Source organism: Pristis pectinata, chromosome 18 (genome assembly GCF_009764475.1).
Source record: "Pristis pectinata isolate sPriPec2 chromosome 18, sPriPec2.1.pri, whole genome shotgun sequence".
Lineage (NCBI taxonomy): Eukaryota > Metazoa > Chordata > Chondrichthyes > Rhinopristiformes > Pristidae > Pristis > Pristis pectinata.
In genome coordinates this window covers 31,410,853-31,433,845 of record NC_067422.1, presented here as the reverse complement: position 1 = coordinate 31,433,845, position 22,993 = coordinate 31,410,853, and the positions used below count along the sequence as shown (strand labels likewise).

The following is a 22,993-nucleotide window of genomic DNA, read 5'->3' as shown; positions in this document are numbered from 1 at the left end:
TCTTCAATTTGAGGGATTTTGATAGAGTAACTGTTTCAAATGGCAGAAGGATTGATAACCAGACAGTTTTATAATTATAAGGATGAGATTGGACATTACAAATGAAAGGTAATCAAAAACACTGTTAAAGCAACAACACAAAATACTCCAAGTTTATTTTCTAGTTTAAAAAAAAATGGTGCATTGTAGCATCTAACATTTTAAAAGTACACTGTTAGATTAATAAAATTCACAGCAAGGGAATGCTGTTTAATGGTGTCAGACATGCTACATAAGTGTAACATTACATTCCTTGTGCAAAAGTATGTTAGCAGCCAATAAATGCCATGTACCACTTGGAAGGCAAAAACAAAGCCTGGTAGAGTAGCCGTTGAATTTAGGAGGCTGGACACAAAAAGGTGCATTTAATGACTGATTGAAAGAAAACCTTTAAGTACATCAACTCTAGAACATATGAAATTATAAACCTGTCAGATTTGCTAGTTTTATTTTACTCCAGTAAAGGTGACCTCATATTCTGCATATAGGATATTCAAACGCCAGCTAAGATATTAAGGAAATGCAAAACTCCACTTTGGTTCACTTTTCTGAAACTTGCAAACATTATAGATGGAGTTTAATTTAATTTTAAAAAGATTATTTGGTTGCATAAAACAAGTTGCTCTCTCTTTGGAAACAAATGGATTTCAGTCCAAAATCTTCGAAGGATAATGTTCCAATTGCTCACACAAAAATAAACATGATATTTTGTGAAGCAGGCACCAGTGAAAGAAAATGTACGAGCCTTAAGTACATTTACATAACACATCTAAACAGGAAGCAGGGACCAAGGTCAGTTCTTCACAATATCTTAAAAGGTTCAGGCTTGCTGACATTGGAGCAACTGTAGGTAGGGAAAGATTTGTAATTCACAAAACCTACAGGAAGAGCTCAAAATCTTTGTTCCAGTTTGGCAACTTCCTGTGCAAACTCAATGGTCACACTTTTCCTGTCAAACAGCTTTTGAACATTTTAACACATTGCATTTTATTTTCAGATTAAAGTCACAGATTTATTCGAATGTTTGATTTTGTAAAACATATTTAATGGAAGGCAAACAAGGAAAAAAATCAACTGTAAAACAGGCTGTGGGTGCTATATATTGTGTCTGTTCTTGTACATTCATTCTGCAGTGGCATCAGTTCAACCAAAATGCAATTGTAACGCTTGGGTATTCAAAACTGGTTTTAAAAATTGGCCAAGGCTCATCCCAAATAAACAGCATATATGATCACATATGTATTTGTGTATAACAAATTCCAGATTGTGTTTGTATATACACACACACACACAGGTCCACAAGAGAATCCCAGAAGTCCAGCAAATTAATTAGATGGGCCAGGTGTATTATGTACAAGTGTTATGCCTCAAAAATTTGGTTTTATTTAAATCAATATTCCCGATTCCATATCTTAAGTAATAATTAGCAGCATTTAAGCATCCAGATGAGCACTTGAATCGCCTTGGCATGGAAGACTATGGACCAAGTGCTGAGAGATAGAATACAGAAGGGTGCCCACTGGTTAGCATGAATAAGTAGGGCTGAATGGTGTGGTTCCATGTTGTATGATTCTATGACAAATAGCACTGAAGGTATTAGGAATCACACAGGACTTGCAGTTGAATTGAAATTTGCATGGGACCGAACAGCAGCAATGTATTTAAAAATTAAAATATTAAACATCACATCCACTCATTTTTAAGCAGAAAGTTATATGTAAATACCAAGTTATAGAATGATGTAAGGTTTGTTATTTCAATTATAATTTCAAATAACAAAGTGGCTGGGTTATTTCATGCATACCAGTATGCATGCATTTGTTATTAACTGAATTTTCTTTAAATGAAGCACCAAATGAACAAAGAGCACACGTTTGAGTAAACCAGCCCAAAGGAACATCCTACTTTGAATTGATGTACAAAAATCAAACTACTGTTAACTGACTTTATTTGGTAAGACTTCTACTTTTACATTCGTATGAACGTGCTTCATCCTTCATTAGTCTGTAAAACCTAAAGTAATTATTTTGTACAATTTTGACTATTGAGCAATTTTTAATACATCACCATAATTTCATGTCGTTTCTGCTATGTGAAGTGTTGGTATCACCAATGCTTTACAGTCTATTTAAAAGTAATTTATTAATGAGCTCAGGTTTATGTTGTTTGGTAACTGGTACTTAGTTTTGGAATAATTTTTGATAATGCTGAAAAGCCCAGCATTTTATTTCCCATTACAATACTATCTAATTTAAATAGCGACAGAACATCAGGTAAGCAATCCTACCTCCAGGCTTTTCTGGCAAATTTATTTAATTCTTCTTGATTACAAAATGTGCCTTACTAATCTCACATTGAGCATTTAGGCACCCCTTAAAATTTCCATCCAATAGGATGGAAATTAATACTTGCAATAATATAGGAGCATCTGACATTTGCACCTGATTTCAAAGAGTCATTAACTTATTTAACTTCGTCACTCAATATTTCCTTTAAATTGGTGAAACTATTTGACAGAAGTGCATTAACTGTTTTTGGTCCATAGCTACCTTAGTAAGGGAACATTTGATAATAGAACAAATAGCTCAGCATCCAGACAAGTTAAGTGCATCTGAATGAATATCTTAACAGGCATTTTCATGCATTTAAGTTTGTTCCTTCCAGTGATGCCTATCAACACAAACATGGCTGGAGATGAATCAATTTAGTCTTACAGCAATTCAATCCAATGACATCAGCACAAAAGTATCTCAAGTTCTAATTCTATGCAAAATGATTAAAATCTATATAGTGTCATTCACAATTGCTTTACAGCCAGTGCTCAACATGCTGTCTATGGTTTGGATCCATCTGGCTCACATGGAGTAAGCCTTGGAGTCCCTCACACCTTCCTACACCGTGCCCCCACTCCCCCCAACATCGCGGCTGTTCAGGTTTTCAAACATTTCCCCCGCCCATTTCTATTCAACCACTTACTCGCATTACTTACAATATCTTGTTCATTTCCTGGCTCAGATGGAGAAACAGCAAGCATTCAGGATCTGAATTTCTACTGCACAAGTTACAGGATGCCTGCATTGACAGAAGTCCCACCAGGAATGCACAGAATGAAACCACCTCGGACAATATGGAACAGATGACTATTAACAGATCCCTGCGTTAAAGGGCATAAAGCCTGACAAAAAAAATGTCAAGACTGGTTGGACAGTTTCAGGCAGATTCCAACATGCAGACCCACCTACTTAACATTGTTTCTCTCCACTTCCAATATTTTCATAACATTATTAAAAAAAACATGCTTACTTTTCTTTGACTGTTTTACTTCTAGTTGCCCAAAACTGTGCTTGGGAGATTATCCCCTCTGAAGATTACAGGACAATTCTAGAGGGCCAATAACTGTGGAAGGGCAGTCTAAGAATGTGCCAGTAATCAACTGGAGGAATTAGAAACCATTTTGTACTGGGGATTGGGTGGGGGAGGGCGGAGTACAAATTGGACTAACATAGTCAAGCAGCAGCCAAGATCAACAATTCAGGTTGCTGCCAAAGTTGCAAAAGCCTAGCCAGAAAAGAAAGAAGTTGCATTTAAAACATAGGCAGACAATTAAATGAAACAAAATAAATAGGGTGAAAAGAGAAAGTAACTGGCTCAGAAAACAAAACAGAAGTAATAAGGTGCAACAAACTGGAGGAACTCAGTGGGCTGAGCAGCATCTGCTGAAGCTGAGTGGGTGGGGCGGCAGGGAACGAGTGGATGGATTGTGACATTTGAGTCAAGACCTGCATCTACTCCAGGTTCCAGCATACTGTGCCCCCAAGGTGTTGCACTGTATTGCCATTAAAACAAATATGTAGAAAAAAGAAATCAATAAGTAAAAATCAAATGAAATAGTAAGAAAAAAAGGGAAATTGAATTTCTTTTCAATTTAATATGTATTTTTCTTACTGTACCTGCTTTCGCTGTATGGAGACATCAACTGAACTCAATATAACATCATTTCAGAACAGGTTAATCTTTACCAGCAGTAAATCTCACTGCAAGAAAAGATTTTGTTAGCCTCATCTTGTCCAGCTAGTTAGTGAAATCCAGGATATTTAAATTATTAATTCCTACAGTTCTCTTTTAAGTCTTGAATTGTTATGAATATGCTCAAGCCTTTAAAAATAATGAACAGTTGACTTTAACATGATTACATCAGGTGGCACGTTCTGGGTCACAACTAGTCACCAACCAATTTCAGAGTTCGAAGAAGGTGTTCCTCCAAATTACATTAAGTAAGGAGGCCTGCTTCAATTCCAGGCAGGTGCTTTGTACCACTCTAGGCACCCAACAATAGGTGCACCATTAAAGTGCAGAATAACCTTCTAAAATAGTTCTGCTACAAATGCTGCTGGTAAATTATTCAAACCTTTCCTGAAGAGTAATAAATCTGCTGTATTAGGTGTAGAGAAACACCTCATGCAAATACTGTTCACATTTGCAAGTCATATTGTTTATAAATTATAATTGTTAATATCAAGGTCGCCTAACATTAATTAGGATCAATGCTATTAGCAGACAGGTAATCAACAATTAAAATAAAACTTAATTGTAAAAATCAAACCCTACACAATCTGTTGAAAAATTAAGCTGGAGACTGACACAAACTGCTATCTTCTGAATACAAAGACTTTGATGTACAATTGCATCAAGCTATGACAATTGAGTTATCTGGAATAACCTGTGATCTTGTTTTCTACTTTCAAAAATTTGCCCAACCAATAGAAAACAAATGACCACCAATAATAGGAAAGAAATTCAGAAGGAAAATATTGCAACACTGAACCAAAGAACATCAGAAAATAGGAGGAGCAGGCTACTCAAACCCAGACCTGCCCCATCAGTCAATATGATCATTACTGATCTGCCCCAAACTATCTCCTCTTGCCAGTTCCCCATAGCCCTTGATTCCACAATCTTTCAAAAGTTATCTACTTCCTCTTTAAATATCCCTAATGATTGAACCTCCACAATGCTTTGGGGTAGAAAACGCCAAAGATTCACCACCTTCTGCAAGAAGTTCCTACCCATCTCAGTTAGAGAATTAGGAGGTAGTCATTTAAAACTATGTCCCCTCATTCAAGATTCTCCTTTCCTCCCTAGTGGAAACATCTCAATATCTACCCAGTCATACCTCTGACAGATCTCAAATGCCAAAGAATACACATCTAATTTTTTTAGCCAGTAGTGATGGAATGCCCTCGCATCCCAAGAATTAGCCCAGTGTCCCTCTTTTGGACCAACTCCAATGCCAGTATATCCTCCCTGAAAGAAGTGGACCAGAATTGTGGACAATACTCCAGATGTAGCCTCATCAGCACTCTACAATTATAACAGAAGGAAATTGGTGCTTCTGTATCTTTACATACATCAAGCAAGTGAAAATAAAAACAAAATGCTGGAGATACTCAGGTCAGTTAACATTTTGGTTCTGATGAAGGGTCTTCAAGCTGAAACTTTAACTCTTTCTCTTCCCAAAGATGCAGGCTTATTTGCTGAATATTTCCAACATGCTTTCATTTCATATTCACATCAAGATTGATAGAGGGGCACTTGAATCACACATCATTGCACATTTTAAATTTCCTCCTGTTTGCCAAAGTAGTGAAATGACATTAGCCCAAGTTACAACTGATATTCTCTGGAAATAATGGTTCCTCCTCCCATCAGCCATTCACTTGTGGCCAAATGCAGATCTTCATGGTTTCTTTTCCCCCACTCCTGCAACAACCACAGACCTCTGCTTGGTTTCAACCTCTTCTGCATATGTGCATACTCAAGCCTCAAATTTAAAAGTTCTAAATCTTAAGTGGTTGAAACCCCCTGTGGCTTTGCTCCTTTCTAAACTTCCTCCAGGTCAGAAAGGAACTTGCCCCAAACTTTGTTTTTCTCCGACTCCAGCTCTAAGCATCCAAGTGCATTCTCCACCAAAATTTCCACATGTTCTACATCCAAAGCATACAGGATAGAGCAGTTGGAAATTTGGACAGAGAATTGGCATGTGGAATTTAATCCAGATGAGGGTGAGGTGACACATTTTGGGAGGTCAAATAGAAGAAGAAAGTACACAGTGAATGGCAGGAGCATTAGCAGCATTGATATACAGAGGGATCTTGGGGTGCAAGTCCATAGTTCTCTGGAAGTGGCAACTCAAGTGGATATTGTGGAAAAGAAAGCATATGGAATGCTTACCTTCACTAGTCAGGGCATTGAGTATAAAAGTTGGCAAGTCACGTTGCAGCTGGATAAAACTTTGGTTAGGTCACATTTGGAGTATGGTGTCCACTACAAGAGGATGTAGAGACTTTGGAGAGATTGCAGAAGAGGTTCACTAGAATGTTGCCTGAATTAGAGTGTATTAGCTACAAGAAGAGGTTGGAACAATGTGGATTTTTTTTTCCTCTGGAGCAGCCTGATAAAACAATTTAAAATTATGAGAGGCACAGGTAAGGTAGTTAGAGTGTTTCCCAGGGTGGAAATGTCAAATACTATTGGGCATAGGGTTAAGGCGAGAGAGGGAAAATTGAAAAATTTAAGGCAAGTTTTTTTAAACTGGGAGTATTAAGTGCCTCGAACATGCTGCCTGGGGAGTTGGTAGAAGCAGATATGATAGCAAAATTTAGAGAAACACAGACAGTGATTAGAGAATTATGGATCATGTGCAGGCAGATGGGATTAATTTAATTTAGCATCAAGGTCATTGCAAACATGGTTAGCCAAAGGGCTTTGTTCCTGTGCTGTGTTATGTTGTTCCAACATCTCGTTTGTCTTACATTTACCTCAGAACCTTCTGCCATTCAAGTAATCGTGACTGATCCAATCCTTGACATCCACTCCATTAAACTTTGATTCCTTTACAATCCAAAAACCCACCTGAACTTAGAATATTTTTAATGACTCAATGTCAAAAACACTCTGGAAAGCAGACTCAAAAGAAATTCCTCCTCATTCAGTTTCAATTGTCCAATTGTTAATCTTGAGACCAAGCCCAAGATCGAGACCACCTAGCAAGGAAACCATCCTTAAACCCATCTCTTAACTTAATACATGATCTAAATTCTTTCTCCATACTTTCAGTTCCACTACTCTGCCTTATAATGTCTGCTTTGTCTCCAGTTATTTCATCCTCTTATAGATGTCTATTTTAAAAAGATGCTGTATAAGTGTTAGTTATTTATATATAAAAAAAATCAGCACAAATACAAAGTGTTACACTGCTACTCACACTCCTGGTTTCAAGTGAGTGCCAGAGTTCTCAGATTTTGTATTCAAGCACATATGCAGAATACAGAGGGAAGTAATCTCACTTATATTGATTGTGCCAATATTTATTCCTTCTCAATACAAATAATTGCATGACATGGATATGAAGGGCCCATGACAGGGTGAGAGGGAAATTCATCCAGGACAGCAATCAAAAACAAATAACAGCAAGTGAGCAACCTGTTTACACTCAGACCAATTTCTTTTCACATTTAATTAAATAGAAAAATAATGGAGATGCAAACTTAGCTGCTGCGTCACCATCACCCAAGTGCACTTCAGCCCTGTTGTCTGTGACGTCTGTGTTTCAAAATTAAAGGAGTGATAAGGGAAGGATGTCAGAGGTTAGCAAAGGAAGCACCAAAAGCAACTGGTGGTTGAGCATGATGCCTGAAAAAGGATTTCCTGGATAGGAACTTCAGAAGTGCAGAGCAAACCTGTTAGTACTTAATGATCAGCAGATCCAAAGTTAAAGAATTGACTTCCCTTTCTGTTTGTGTGGCCGTGTCACAATACTAGAAGTATTGTTGAACCTGTTTTTGTTTCCTCCTCCTGGGACAAATCACAAGCCACGATATTCAACATCATGCTTGCATGGATCTCCTACATTGGTGAGCATGGATCTCATGAAGAAGTTATTGAACTGTGGAAAAGTATCATCATTGACTCAGTTCTCATCCTTCTAAACAGGTTTTTTTTTAATTTCCTGAAGAGTGACTCGATAAAGCTCAGATGCTGGAACCACACTAGATTTATTCATCCCACCTTAGTCCAGAAATTTTAGTGCATTTACAGAGCCATAATCACACCATTACCTGAAATAAGTCACACAGTGCAGATCAGCAATTATTTGGCTTACTACAACAGGTAGTACCTTAAATCAGTAAACCAGCAAGTGAAGTCTTATCTAATGGAGCACTGGAGAGGAACTTACTTTGCCATGCAAAGGATGGAGTCTTAGAGAAAACAGGACTTCAACTTGGAAAATCCACACCATTTTGATGTCTTTTCTTTATACAAATCAAGAGAAAGGGTGGCTCAATCAGCTCGGAGCCTGCTCCACAATTCAATGAGATTGTGGCCAATCTGAATGCAACGTAACACCACATTCCTACCTATCTCCAGTAGCTTTTTAACCTCTTGATAAGTATCTCTGTACAGAGACACAAGAGATTGCAGATGCTGGAATCTGGAGCAACACACAAGCTGGAGGAACTCTGGTCAGGCAGCATCTGGATAAAGAGTCTTGACTCAAAACCTTGATTGTAAATTTCCCTCCATAGATGCTGCCTGACCTGCTGAGTTCCTCCAGCTTTTTGTGTTGCACAAGTATCTCTATATATCTATGAAATCTTCATTACTTTAGACAAAATACACAGTTGGAAAGGTTGCTTTCTCTTGACATTGTTTCCTATGACAGAAGCAAACAAAATGCACAAAACATCAGGCAAGTGGTGGTAATATTATTCTGCACTTACTCCAAATTAAATGCAACCCTAATTGCACTGCCTCCTCAATATTACCCTCCCACTTGCCTGCCATCGAGTAGCTGAACAGCACAACCTCTGATGTACAAACAATGAGCATTTGACAGCTCTTCTGGATTATCAGCTTTAACACTATCAGCATTTTGTACAAATGCAAATTTTAACACAAGATTTCTTTGGCATGCTGATTGAAATGAAATGCCCACTCAAAATTTACAATACTCTGCTAATGCTACTTGTAGCATTCTGGTAATATTCAGCAACATGGAACAAAACTACACGACAGAGGATTAATAGAATGCTATGAAAGCAACTGGTTAATTATATCATTTTATCAATCAGAGCTAGACTAATACCCGTTGGTGTGAGCAATATATAGATATCAGGGATTATACAGGAATCTGTAACACCAATTGAATTATTTTATAGAGAGTTTATAGAAGGACAGAGTAAGGACCAACATGTGGTAATGGCCCATAGCTCATGCCCTGCAGTCGTGCAAGATGTCTTCCGCAGGAAATCCTTGGATAATGTGAGCGCAAATGGCAGGAAGGACCACTATTGCAATGGTGGGAAGCAGCTACAGAGAGGTGCTCCACTGAGCAGGGTGATACAAGCACAACAGGCATTCATTAAAATTAATGGCATAGTCATTGCCATGGACAGAGACGCTGTTTCAGAATGCTTGTTAGTGGGTTGAGATACATTCAAGCAGTTATTCAGTGAGGGTCCAGGGCAGTGGCATAGCAGATAGTGCTGTTGTCTCATAGGTCCAGGGACCCAGGTTCAATCCTGATCTCCAATGCAGCAGTCTGTACAGGATTTGTACATTCTCCCTGTGGACATATGGGTTTCCTCCAGGTGCTCCAGTTTCCTCTGACATCCTCAAAACATTCTGGTAGGTTAACTGGCCACCGGAAATTACCCCTTGTGCAAGTGAATGAGAATAGCATCAGGGTGTTTAGAGGCAATGGATTTACTCTGAAAATTGGCATAGACTCAATGGGCCAAATGGCCTCCTTTCTGTTGTAAAGAAAATGACTCTAAACAGTACTGTTGATGGCCACGGAATACTACTCACCATCTTGGTTTATTCACAGAGTTAGCAAATTCTCCATATTTTCTTAAGCTGAATTGGTCCTATTCCTCATGGAGTCAGAACTAAATGACAGTACATTAAGTGTGTTGTTTCTACACCAAGCTATCATATGGAGTTAAGACAACTAAAGATCTTTGTTAGTAATGAATTAAAATACTACAGAGGGATCCCAAGGTCCTTCTGTAATCCAGGTGACATTCTCATTACCAAAAAGACTCAAGGAACAGTGTTGAGGGAGATATTCAGTGGGCTACAGAAACACTATCTACAGCTGCAATGGAACAAACCAGCATTTATGCAGCCTGAAGATGTCTAGCCAGGCTTCAGAATTGACACAAATAGGTAAAGACCAATTCAGAAGTTGACTGCTGTGTTGGATGTGCGAGAGGCAACTCACGTCAGGAAACTTTGCTCTTTCCTTTAGCGGCTTCAGTGTTACTCAAGGTTTCTATCAAGTTTAACTACCACAGAGATTGTTTCACAAAGTAGAGCCATGGATCAGAGATGAGGCACAATCAAGGGAAGACAAGCTTAGCAAAACTATGCTAAGTAGTGAATCTTTCCTGGTTCATTAGAATATATGGAAACCATTATGATTATCATGCGATGCCTCCAGCTACTGGCAGTGTGGTCATCACCCAAAGATACTGATTGTATACACTTTATCCACACAACCCACTCCTTCCCCACCCCCTCCAATAGGGAAACTAGTCACAGCATTTAAGGTTCCTGGATTTCAGAAGCTCCTAGTTGGTTGATATTTCATTCGGAATGCAGACACAAAGCACTGATGGCAATTTATTGGATCCAGGTCAATCATTCTGACAATGGTGGCAGCAAAAATGGGGAGGTGTTACATTTAAATTGTTCTAATTAGTACCATATATTGAAGCCAAATACTTCACTGGAGGAACTGTCACAGTTGTCTGATGAGAAGGCAACTAACAGGGTAATTTTCAATTGCAAGTTGTTGAGTTTCCACTGATAAAGATTGCCAATTGAAGCAGGTGCAAGAACATATCTGATTGGGTGGCGTGAATTAGAGATTGGATTGAGATTGAATTCATGACATTTTGCCATGCATATTGTTTACAACCCCAAAGAGCGCAGTGTAGTGTAATAGCTCTTAAATGTACCATGTGGTATGACTTTTGATTCATTTTCTACTAGTCACTTATTAACTGAGAGTTGGCCATCTTTATTAAGTAAAATCTTGTTGGATCTCTTTCCCTTATTTGCCTGATTCAGCAACAATCTCAAAAGCCTATAGATACCATAGTACCTTTCCACCTGTTCTGAATCCTGTTACTAAGGTCACTTGTACCAGGCTACAAGACATCTCAGTCCAACTCTCAATATCCCCAGTTCCTGGATCCAAGTACATAGTAGCAGCACATCTTCAATATATTTAGCTGCCAGGTTTACAGGTACACAGTGTTAGCAATAGAAAACAGGTCTATTGTAATGTCAGGGCAACATCTTCACAGTATTACAGCCCCAGTCACATTACTGTGAGTCCTTCTAAGCCCTTTCCATATTATATACCCGATTAAATGTAGTTGATGACCTGATGTTGGAAAGCTTTGAACAAATTGATACATACACCAGTTCTGACAAGGGGTCTTCAAATTGAAGAATTAACCCTTTTTCTTTGCACCGATGGCAGCCTGACCTGCTGAATATTTCCAACATTGTCTTTTTCTGTTATGATACATACACCATTTGGGTGAGTGTTAAAGATTAGCCTTCTGCAAGATGCTCTTCTTCTGATGCAAACAGACGCATTGTTCAAAGCAGATCAATGGATGGCTATCGGAAGCAGGCATTCTGGGAGAGTTCCCAACCTCCTTAAACTAGGTAGACTGGGGACTTGACTCAGATCAATAACTACCATTTCCCACAGACCAAATACTTATCACAATGCAATTCCAAGGGCTACCTACAGAATAAGGTGAACTGTTTTAGAAAGGATGAATCAAAAATTATTGATGCAAACTATTGTAGACTATAACAGTTAATAGGACGTGACTTAACAAATGGGTTAAAGGCCTGACTCTTGAGCCTGAGTCAAATACAACAACAACAAAAAAAGCACCAATATGTATATTCTTAATTTGGCAGAAAAAAAATCACTGATTCAAGCCAAGGTAGTCTACACATACTCAAAACAAAAAGACTAAAAATATCCATATTCTATGGTAGGATCAGCACCTCATCAGTTAAAGCCCCAATTTAGGGACATTGTGTAGGATCTCTGATTACATAGAGGAACAAACTAAGACTTATTTGCAGTTAATCCCATTTTAACAAACCTGGTGCCCACTCTGTGGGAATTTGTTTATTAGCAGAGTTGTACAGCACAGAAGTGGGCCCTTCAGCCCACCACATCTATGCCAACCATTTTGCCTACCTACACTAATCCATTTGCCCATGTAGGACTGTATCCTTCTCTGTCTGGTGTCTATCTAAATGTATCTGAAGCAGAATAAATGTACCCAATTCCAGCACCACACACCTGGCAATACATTCCATATATCAACTGCTCTGTGCGTTAAAAGAGCTTATCACTCAGATCCCTTTTAAAACTCCTTCCTCTCACTTATATCCTCATGTTTTTGATACTCTTACCCCAGGAAAAAGACTGACTATACCCCCTATCTATACCTCATCATAATATTATATACCTCCATCAGATCACCCCTCAGCCTCCTTCACTCTAGGAAAAACAAGCACAACCTATCCAATCTTTTCCCATTACAGAAGCCCTCCAACCCAGGAACTGTCCTAGGAAATCTCTGCACGCTCTCCAGCATAACCACATCCTTCTTGTAGTGTAGAATCTTAAAGGCTCAAATTCAAATTGAGAATTTCAGAGTCTATGGTTTCTGTTCGCCCAATGTTCTGTCATTCAGGGAACATCATACTTACCCTACTTCAGGGAATTTAGAAAGATGTTGAAGAAACCTAGGATTAAAACATCTCCAAAGCTAAGCAGGGATACTGCTGGGATTCAACTAGCTAAATCCATCCATTGCAACAGAACAGATAATTGGCAAGCTTGTTGTGTTAACATCACCACAAACATACGAGTTCTGATCTGAGGGATTACCTGGAGCCAACTGAGAAAGTGCATATGGTTTTGTGAGAGCCTTCCAGGTTCTATTGGTCATCCTGGCTGATTGATCAATCACCAGCAGCATACTGTGCACCTGTGTGATTTAGATAGAGATCAAGAACTGCCTGCGAAGACCAATCTCATTCCAAACTTCTAGAGCCAGGTGTGTCACATTACAACTTCAAAGAGACCTTGCCTCCCTCTCTCCCTGAGAGCAGAGTCAGGAATTGATCATTAGCTAATTGGCAAGCACAAATTTAAGCTGTTGCTAGGATGTTCCTCAACACTTGCCTGGGGAGCAGCATTATAAAATGTTGAAGAACCCTTTAACAAAAAGGCGGTTAAAGCCCTATGGAACATTCTTTTTTGTCAGTGTTAAACGATCAGGAACGACTGCTGAAAGAAGAAGTGTTGATAGTACTCAATTTGCTGGTAAAGCTCATTTGCACAATAATTGAATAATCATTCACAGCATCTGGGGCAGTCAGATGAATCTAGACAGCAGTAGTGTTGGGAAAAGAAAATTACATGCAAGTTGAATTCAAAGGGAAATACATGTCACAACAGGGAAAAAAAATGAAGGGATTAAAATTCTAAGTATATTTAGAATTTAGAAAGCAATCTCATCTGCTTGAAGGACTGGGGCATGAGGGAATTACAGGGGGAATTAAAATAAAGTGAAAGGTGAGCATAGGTGTAAATAAGAATCTACAGATGCATCAGCAGAGCAAACATTCACCTCTGTGCTTCATATCTGTTTAAATTCAAGAAGTGGTACATCATGAAAGACCATTCTCATTAGCTCTATTAAAATGAGGCAATTGTATCTCTTCAGGCATGAGTGCATCAGTGACATCAGAAAGGCACATAGTGACTATCTGCAGATGCATAATGGGACTGTGAAACACCTAGAGTTTTGACTGATGTGCCTGGAGTTCTTGCCTAGTTCCTACGACTACTCCTGAATCCATCAGTCAGGAGGATTCTTATTTGGAAATCCAATTATCTACAATAACAAAGGTAATGACAAATAATGAAGCAACAAACACAAAATGCTGGAGGAACTCAGCAGGTCAGGCAGCATCTATGGAGGGAAAATGAACAGTTGACATTTTGGGCGATATCCTTCATGAGTTCTGATGAAGGGTCTCAGCCTGAAACATCGACTGTTCATTTCCCTCCATAGATGCTGCCTGACCTGCTGAGTTCCTCCAGCATTTTGTGTTCATTGTTCCAGATTCCCAGCATCTGCAGTCTCTCATGTCTCCATAGTGGCAAATAATCGAGGTCAGCTAGTAAAAATGTTCATTGAGGTCTAAAGGTGTCAGTGGAAATTTTTTAACTGGTTTAGTAAACCAGAAAGAGCCCTTAAAATGACTTGCCTTTACATGAACTCTCATGTGAGTTCTCAAGCCATTATGACTAACTTTCTTGGTTTGAGGTTGGTGCCTTATATTGGGAAGTGGTATACATTGTGCTCTGCCCCTTTGGATAAACCATTGCAACTGATGAACATTTTGATTCAGAGTTTCTAATGCACTCTTCAGATCCAAGTGGAAAAGTGAATTGGATCACAGGTAGTTGGAGATCAGACAAAAACATACTCCACCCCCATTTGGGACTTCGGAATACTCTTAAATCTACCCACTTCCCCCTCCCCACTTATTCACTTTCTGGGATATAATGTTGTTGGTACGGCTAGCATTTCTTGCCCATCCTAATTGCCCTTAAGGAGGTGGTGGTGAGCCACTTTCTTGAATCACGATGATCCTATTGGTGAAGGTACTCCCACAGTGCTGCTGGGTAGAGAGTTCCAGTATTTCAATCCGGCAATGGATGAAGGAACTGCAATGATCGACTATTGAATGATAGACTAGTAATTTTCAGGACTTAATTCCTGCTTTAGTGTGGACGGGACATATCTGAGCAATTTTCCACATTGTCAGCTGGACAATTATGTGGTAACTGCACTGGATCAGCTTTAGTTAGAGACATGGATAGCTCAGGAGTGTGGGTCTTAAGTGCCGTGGAAACTTTTTGGTCCCGTAGTCTTTGCTGGATGTAATGCTCTTAGCCATTTCTTAATATTATTTGAAGACTGCCTTTTAATCATATTGAGTCACAGTGTAAGTACCCATATAGACTAATCTTAAATTAATCCTGTTTTATTCTCCTCACATTCCCACCCCCCACTTACCTGTACATCAGATGCAATTTACAGTAGCCAATTAAACTATCAACCTGCTCATCTCCGGAAATGTGGAAAGAAACTGGAACACACAGAGGAATCCCAGGCAGCCACAGAAAGAATGTGTAAACTCTACACTGACAACACCAGATGTCAGGATTGAACCCAGGTCACTGGAGCTGTGAGGCAGAGCTCGACTAAGATAGAATAGATATGAAACTATCCCAAATATATTTGTTGTTTGTTTTCCATTGGCATGGTTAAAATAAATAATGGGCATGTTACTAGCTGAACTGGACTGTAGTCCTATCACAAAGGAGAGATAAGGTTTACATTATATCAGCATGACACACACTGATACAGACACATTCCATGAGCAACAGTTTTGAGGGATGTTTACACTAGTTCCAGCCCCTCATTGTGCAATGATGAGAGAGTCACAAGGTGGGGCCTTTTCTTGTGGAGCCACTGAGGCAGCTGCACCAAGATTCAGTGCTTCCCTCAGCCTATAGTCCTGGACTAGGAAACATTCAGGTGTGGATAACTCCTTGCACTGGAATGCCAGCAAGTTTTGCATTTTTCACAGGAGGAAAAAACAAGCTGCTGGAGAAACTCAGTGGTGGTATCTGTGGAGGGAAATGGACAGCTGACCTTTCAGGTCGAGACCCTTCATCTCATCTCCCCCCGATTACCCAGTTTCTTTCCCTTCTGCCACCTACATCTACCCATCACTCACACATACCACATACACCTCCCACTGGGTCCCCTACCTCCTCCCCCCCCCCCCCCCCCCCCCCCCACATCGTTCTATTTTCCACACACACATTTTTCACAGGGTTGACAATCTTTGGGAAGCAGTTGACTCTAATTGTGTTCTTTCTTGTACAATTCTTGTAAAATTTATGTTTTTTTCTCCTGAATGTTGTGCCTCTAACACCTTGTGTCTGTAATGCTGCTACAAGTAAGTTTTTCATTGCACCTGTGCATACACGTACTTGTACATACGACAAACTCAATTTGACTTATCTCGGTATTCTGTCCAGAATGAACCACTGCATCTCTTTCCAAAACTTTTTGATAAATGGACACATCAGAAAGTTCCCTTATTTTGATCAGAAACCATAAACCTATTATATCAGATGATGGTCTCATCTCCACCATAGCCACCTTGAGGGCAGCATGTAAATGGGATGCAGAATCCAGCTTCACCTTGGCTATAAACTTCACCCAGGTCTTGATGCATGCCCAGGCTCTTCAGAACCATATTCTCATCACCTTTGGTCAATCAGACATCAAGGTGAAGGGGGCAAAGGATCAGTTGGATCAATTGCCAAAGAATGTAACCTTGTTTTCGCCTGTGATCCACTCGGACCTCAATTCAAATGACTGCAGATGCTCATCAACTTACGGGCAGACAGTGGGTTCATGCAGAAGATAATCACGTCATCTACGTACAGAGAAGCTTTGACCTAATGTTTCCGTTGTATGGGACAGTCACTACTCTTATGTTCACACCTCTCTGCTAAATTCAGCAACAGGCTTGATACAATCAGCGGAAAGGGCAATCTTTCTCACTCCAGATTTGATCGGGAACATTTCCTTTCTCATCCATTAATTTGAGGTCACTCAGTTTAGTAAGGTCGTATCCAATTGTGCATTCCCTCCCCAAGCCCCATTTTGAGGAGCATGTCTATTATGTACATATGTGATATCCTATCAAAGGCCTCCTGGTATAATTGATTCAGCAAGTGTCCACACCCCTGTCCTGTACATAAGACCTTGCGCCAGGTGCGGTGCTTGTCTGACCTGGGAATAACCAGCCCCAGAGCAGACTTGAATCAATTAGCGAAGACCCGGGATAAGATCTTGTAATCCACATCACGCAGTGAGATGGGTTGCAAGTTTCTGATCTTCTCCTTCTCCCCCTTCTGCTTGTACATTAGGGTGATGATGTCCTTACTCTTACCCCAAGGGAGAGGAGTTGCAGAACACAAAGCTAATGGTCAGTGTTCTAATTTGAAAATGCTATCTTCAACCTGCCTGAGGCTGGGCATTTATCCATTTACCCTGCCCACAAATGGAACTTAAATAATCTGAGTGTTCTCTCTAAACAAACAGGGTCTGCGTTCAGAAAATGTCTGCTGTCTGAAAGCTAATAGATTTTAGTAACAAATTACAAGAGGCACATTCAACCCTTTTTAGAATACTTATCTGAACTAAAGGAATCAAGATAGAAATGACTGCCTGTTATCACTAACATTGCAGTGAGAAAGGAAATATAGATGTTACTTACTTTTGTGACCAAGAGAGTCCACATATTTATTCATTTTAATTCATTTGATTCTTCTATTTGAAGCTGCATGCAAAATTGTTGCAGAATTTAGTGAATGTACCATTTTAACAAGGAAGATTTAATTTTGCTTTGTTAATTGAACAGAAAGTACAAAGAACAGAATTGCGGTTTCTGTACAAAACATTGCTCACTTAGAACAGTAAAATCTTGAAAATAAATTTTCATCATCTCTTGAGTTCAAAAAGCTGAGGCGGGTTATTGAAACATGTCTACAGAAAGCAAATCCTTGAGTATTTGTAAATTTATTGCATTGAAATGATAGCAAAAATATGTTATGACTGAATTTGTTTTCTGATATAAAATTGCATAGGTGTTAGGTCCAGAGCTGAGATTCTGGGCTCTTCTGGTATCTGAGTTCCAGGCAGGTGAAATCTGTTGCTGCAAATTTCTGATGGTAATAAAAAGAACTTTTCTTGCTTTGGATCAGCTGGCTGCCAAACTGGCACAAGAATCTCCCTGTTATGGCCAGGGTAAAAATTGCTGTTTTGGTTACAGCAATATCTCTAGAACTACATTTAATGAAAGACTCTGCTGCCTCCTTTTAGACCTTCCCACTGGAGCATCCTCAACGCAGTCAATCAACATTTTATCCGCGGAGAGGAGTGGGAAAACCACTGGCCTCGATTTTTTAGAAGAGCAGGGTGAGCTGCCTCAATGACCATCACCCGGTATTCCTCCAGCATCGTAGTGTTTTTCATCTAGATTCCAGCATCTGTAGTGCTTTGTTTCTCCTGCAAATTTCTACAGATGCATATTGGAGAGCACTCTGACTGGTTGCATCACCGCCTGGTACGGAGGCTCCAATGTGCAGGATCAAAAGATGCTGCAGAGGGGTGTAGACTCAGCCAGCTCCATCAAGGGCACAATCCTCCCCGCCATCAAGGATATCTTCAAGAGGCGGTGCCTCAAGAAGGCAGCATCCATTATTAAGGACCCTCACCACCCGGGACATGTCCTCTTCTCATTACTACCATCGAGAAGGTGGTACAGGAGGAGATACAGGAGGAGGGCTGAAGACCCACACTCAATCCCACCATGGTAGTTGGACAATTTAACCAAGTGATTTAATAAATCTGGAACAAAAATAAAAGCTTTTCTCATTAATGGTAACCTTGAAACTGCTGGATTGATCCACTTGATTCAATATCATCTTTCAGGGAAGGATATCTGCACTCCATACCTAGTTTGACCTATATGTGACTCCAGGCCCACTAACGTGGTTCACTCTCAACTGCTTCCTCAATCCTGGGGCAATCAGGGATGGACAAGAAATACCAACAATGCCAGTGGCATCACATCCTTTGAATGAATAAATAAGAACAACAATAGTTTCTTCCATGTAGAGCTGGAAGCAGCAGGATTGCTTAATTAGATCCAGGTTTGCTGGTAGAAAATCTATTTTTAAACTACAGAGACATTTTTACCTATAAAATCCCATTTGTTTCTTCTTTGTTAGAGAAGCCAATTTGGATTTGGGCTTGTCCGTCTCTTTAATTTGTGCTCCAAGTTCAATTGAAACAGACCGTTTGAAATAGTCCAGTACATATCCCAGACCCAGCTGGGATCTTGAAATCACCTAAAAATATCAAATACACATTCCATCCAGTAAATGTATGTTATTTTATTAGTTTGTGACAATGGGAATATTTATTTTGTAAAATTAATTTCCAGAATTAGCCAAAAATCCTCTGAATCTAATAGTAATACTTCAGCAATAATCTAGAATTTTTAAATTTAAAAATCAGCAGTTCAGAATTTCTAATCGTGTAACATTTGTAAAATGAGTTTGTTGGTATTTCTGGAATTGGAGTGAAGAGTTGAATGGATCCTAACCCTGATTGACTCACGGCAGGACTAACTGCAGCTATTGCTGATTGTAATGTGATGTTTCTCGGGTTTGGTAGTGGTCACTGAACTCTGAGTCAGATGGTCACCAGTTCAAGTCCCAGTCTGGGGACTTGAACACATTGGGCCGTATTTTGGTGGCCAACAGCAAAACATTGTGGAAGGGAAACAAATGCTAGTTGATAGCCCCTCATGGCTCAGAACGTCTCTGATGTGCTCCATCAATGGACTCGCCACTAGGTTCAGGCAGCTTGCCTGGTCAAAGTTGATCCTGCTTTGTATCCAGGCTGAATAGTGCAATGTTAAATGAATATTGCATTCCATTTTGAATGAGACATTAAACTGAGAGCCCCTCTGCTGTCTTATGTGGATATACATGATAAATTGTAAATGTTCAGTTTCTCATAGAGCCATAAAGCATGGAAATAGGTTCTTTGGTCCACTGAGTCCATCTTGACCATCAAGCACCCATTTTTACACTCATCCTACCCCAACCAATTTCATTCACCCCACATTCTCATCAACTACCCCCAGGTTCTACCACTCACCTACACATAAGGAGCAACATACAGAGGACAATTAACCTATCAATCCACTGTTGAAACCATTCCCAGAGGCACAGGAGATAAGTAGCTCAACATACCTTCCTCCACCATGCTCCACCATGAGGTGCTTAAGTGCATGATAAGGGCAAAGCAATAAAAAAGACCAGGCTGTCCTTATCCAATCTCAGGTCATACTGAATACCACAACAAAAGCTTACAAGTCAGAATGGGATACAATGCAGTGGAGGAGGCAAAAGTAATATTTCACAGTGATTTTTCTGTCTTACTGATCAGTTTGAAGGTTATGAAACACTTTGTAACTGGACATTTTCTGCCAAAACAGCATTCTTTATCACAAATCACATTGTTGGTGCTGCTAGTCTGACGTTAGCAGAGATAACCTATTGGACAAAACCAATCTGTCCTTTTAAACTGAGTTTGGAGCTTGTGCCAGTTGTATCAGGATGTGGAAATGTTTCTGTAATTTTCCTACTCAGAATCCGAGGTGGCCTTTGCTGTTTCACATCTGCCGTACCAGACATTATTGTTTAGGATGAGAGATATAGGAGATTCTGAAAACAAGCCATGTCTCATCTTAAACAATAGTGAACTGTAAAGATGAAGTAATAGTGAAGTAAATTGTAAAGCCAGATTATTGATTATTTATAAATTTGTACTTGAAATATGAGCAACAGCAGCGAGACAACTCTCACTGCTTGTTAGTTGTCTGTGAGTATTCAGAAAAAAACATGTAGCCTAGATTCAATAACATGTAGGCCAAACTAAGGGGAGAATAGATACCTTCTCCTTTTAAAACAGAAGCACAGTTTTGCTGGTTATTTACTTTGACACGAGCTCTCAAATGATCAGATTACGGAACTTCACAATTTGTCACTGTGAGTTGAACTTGCATGTTCTTTGATGCCGACCTTGAGCCAGAAGAAGAGTGAGACTTTACTTGATTAATAGATCTGTATTATCTAATAAAAGACAAGTTAGGGCATTAACTCTTAAACTATGAGGAGAATCCCCCTGCTTCCACAATGTGCAGCATCTCTTTCAGTGAGAATCTGCACACATTGTATTCCAGCAATTTCAAAGAATAAATATTGTGAAACAAGCAAAACTCACAGAAACAAATTATTTCTTAGACTAAAGGCAAACCATCCCATTATTAGAACATCTTTTTCCCAGCAAATTCGTCTTTTGATTAAATTCATCGCATTCTTGACAGTCAGTCTCAACAGACCTGAGACCAGCTTCAAGGACATGCAAACAATTGCGGATCGCTATGAATTAAAATTTTAAAAATGCCCAGGCCATTCAATGCCATAGGGTTTTAATAAAGCAGTGTAACAAGAAAGATGTTAAGCATCATAAAACTTGGCAGTGAGAAAAGTATATATCTCATTTATTAATGTGATTAAGGCTGTCCACATGTTCATTCATTCTGATTTAGAAGTCTCAATGATTTGGAGCCACATGCAATAGGACTTGTATCCACAATTGTTTGAAACGTTTCGTAAAGTTATACCAAATTTGTTCCATTTTAATAAGAGAATGTCTTTCGTGCTTTACTATTGAACAAGAACTTTAATGGAAAGCATAAAGATTAAGCTTATGGTTTCTGTTCAAAACAAGGGAACCCACAACACATTTGGAACACAAAAAAAATGAATGCAATTTTTATAAGAGGATATGAATTCTTTTCTCCACATGCTTTGTTGACAAATGATTACGGACAAGCAATCCAATTAGAGGTTGTAATGTGTCTCAAACCAGGTATGCAACTTGCTGTCTGGTGACTAATAATTGTTCCTTGACTGTAGGTTTTTCCTCTATAGCTGAAATGACTCATTTTGAACACAGTTTTGCATCTCTGGCTTTGTTCAGTTGTGAAACAAAAACTGTAGACATTGGAAATCTGAAATAAAAGCACAAAAATCCTGGACACCCTCAACACGTCAAACAGATGCTGCCTGATCTGCAAGGCATCTCCAGCACTGGTTTTATTTATTTTCAATCGTCATGCACTTAAATAAATTTGTTGTTCCCCATACCAGGCAATAACATGGGTCAGTCAGTATTGAACAGTAGTATTGAGTCCTTTGTTTTGAAAATGGCGCAGTTACCATTGATGGCACTTGTATTTCCAAAATATGCACACATATTAAAGAAGAGCTACAATCCTGTTATTATTCTCTGTGTTGGCATTTTGTTGAACAAGCACTTGGACAAATTGCAAAGCAAGTCTTCTGTATCTTCTCAATGAAACATTTCAGTGATGGTTTAGGATAGTCATACAATTTCTTGAGTGGTGAGTCCAAATGCCCCTGTGTTCACTGTCACAATAGACACTGCATTTTTCTACAAGTTTCTCCCCTCCCTGAATTGAAAGGCATTAACATGCTTCTTTAACCATGGGAAGCAGGACTAAACTCATTTATGTTCTTCTCTAAAATCTGTACATGCAGATTTTGCTCCATAGACCACTGCAGGACGATCAGTGGGAATCTCAGCTGATTTTCATGAGACTCTAATTCTATCTTGACCCAGACCACCAAGCTCAGCATGAAGTCTGAAACCTTTCTGGTTTATATTGATCATTGGGCAGGATTTTCAATTCAGGCACAGAGGTGATAAAACAATGCAAAAATTAAACTGTACGGAATGCTTAGCGGCTCATGGTTCATAGGACAAGTATAAAAATCCTTGAAGCAGCAAGAAGGGGGAACCTGTATTCCTTTAGTTTCTCTCATGAACTCAAGGCACCCAAGGTGCTTTACAGCCAACAAAGTCTATTCATCCCTTACCTACACTGCATTACCACACTGTCACAGACCAGGCATGCTAATGAAATACGTCATGAGTGACAAATTTTTAGCAGCTTTCACAAATGCAAATCCGTTGATACACGACAGTGTGTTCCAGAGTTCAAGTGACATCCCTTAAGTTTAGTCATAAAACTGCCTTTTCCAACAAAGTAATCTCCTTTCTCCAAAATGAACTCATTAAAACTA

The 22,993-nt window shown here is 39.3% G+C and overlaps 1 protein-coding gene across 2 annotated transcripts in view; it reads right to left on the bottom strand.

Moving 5' to 3' along the window:
• Positions 1 to 22,993, bottom strand: part of gas7b (growth arrest-specific 7b) — a 365,251-nt gene that overhangs the window by 202,679 nt on the left and 139,579 nt on the right. The window contains exon 1 of one of the 2 annotated variants that reach the window (XM_052032628.1): positions 12,856 to 12,945. The exons of the other annotated variant lie outside the window; for it this stretch is intronic. The gene's annotated coding sequence lies outside the window, so the exon portion shown is untranslated. Of the gene's footprint in view, positions 1 to 12,855; positions 12,946 to 22,993 lie in introns of those variants that run through there. 2 annotated transcript variants of the gene reach the window in all.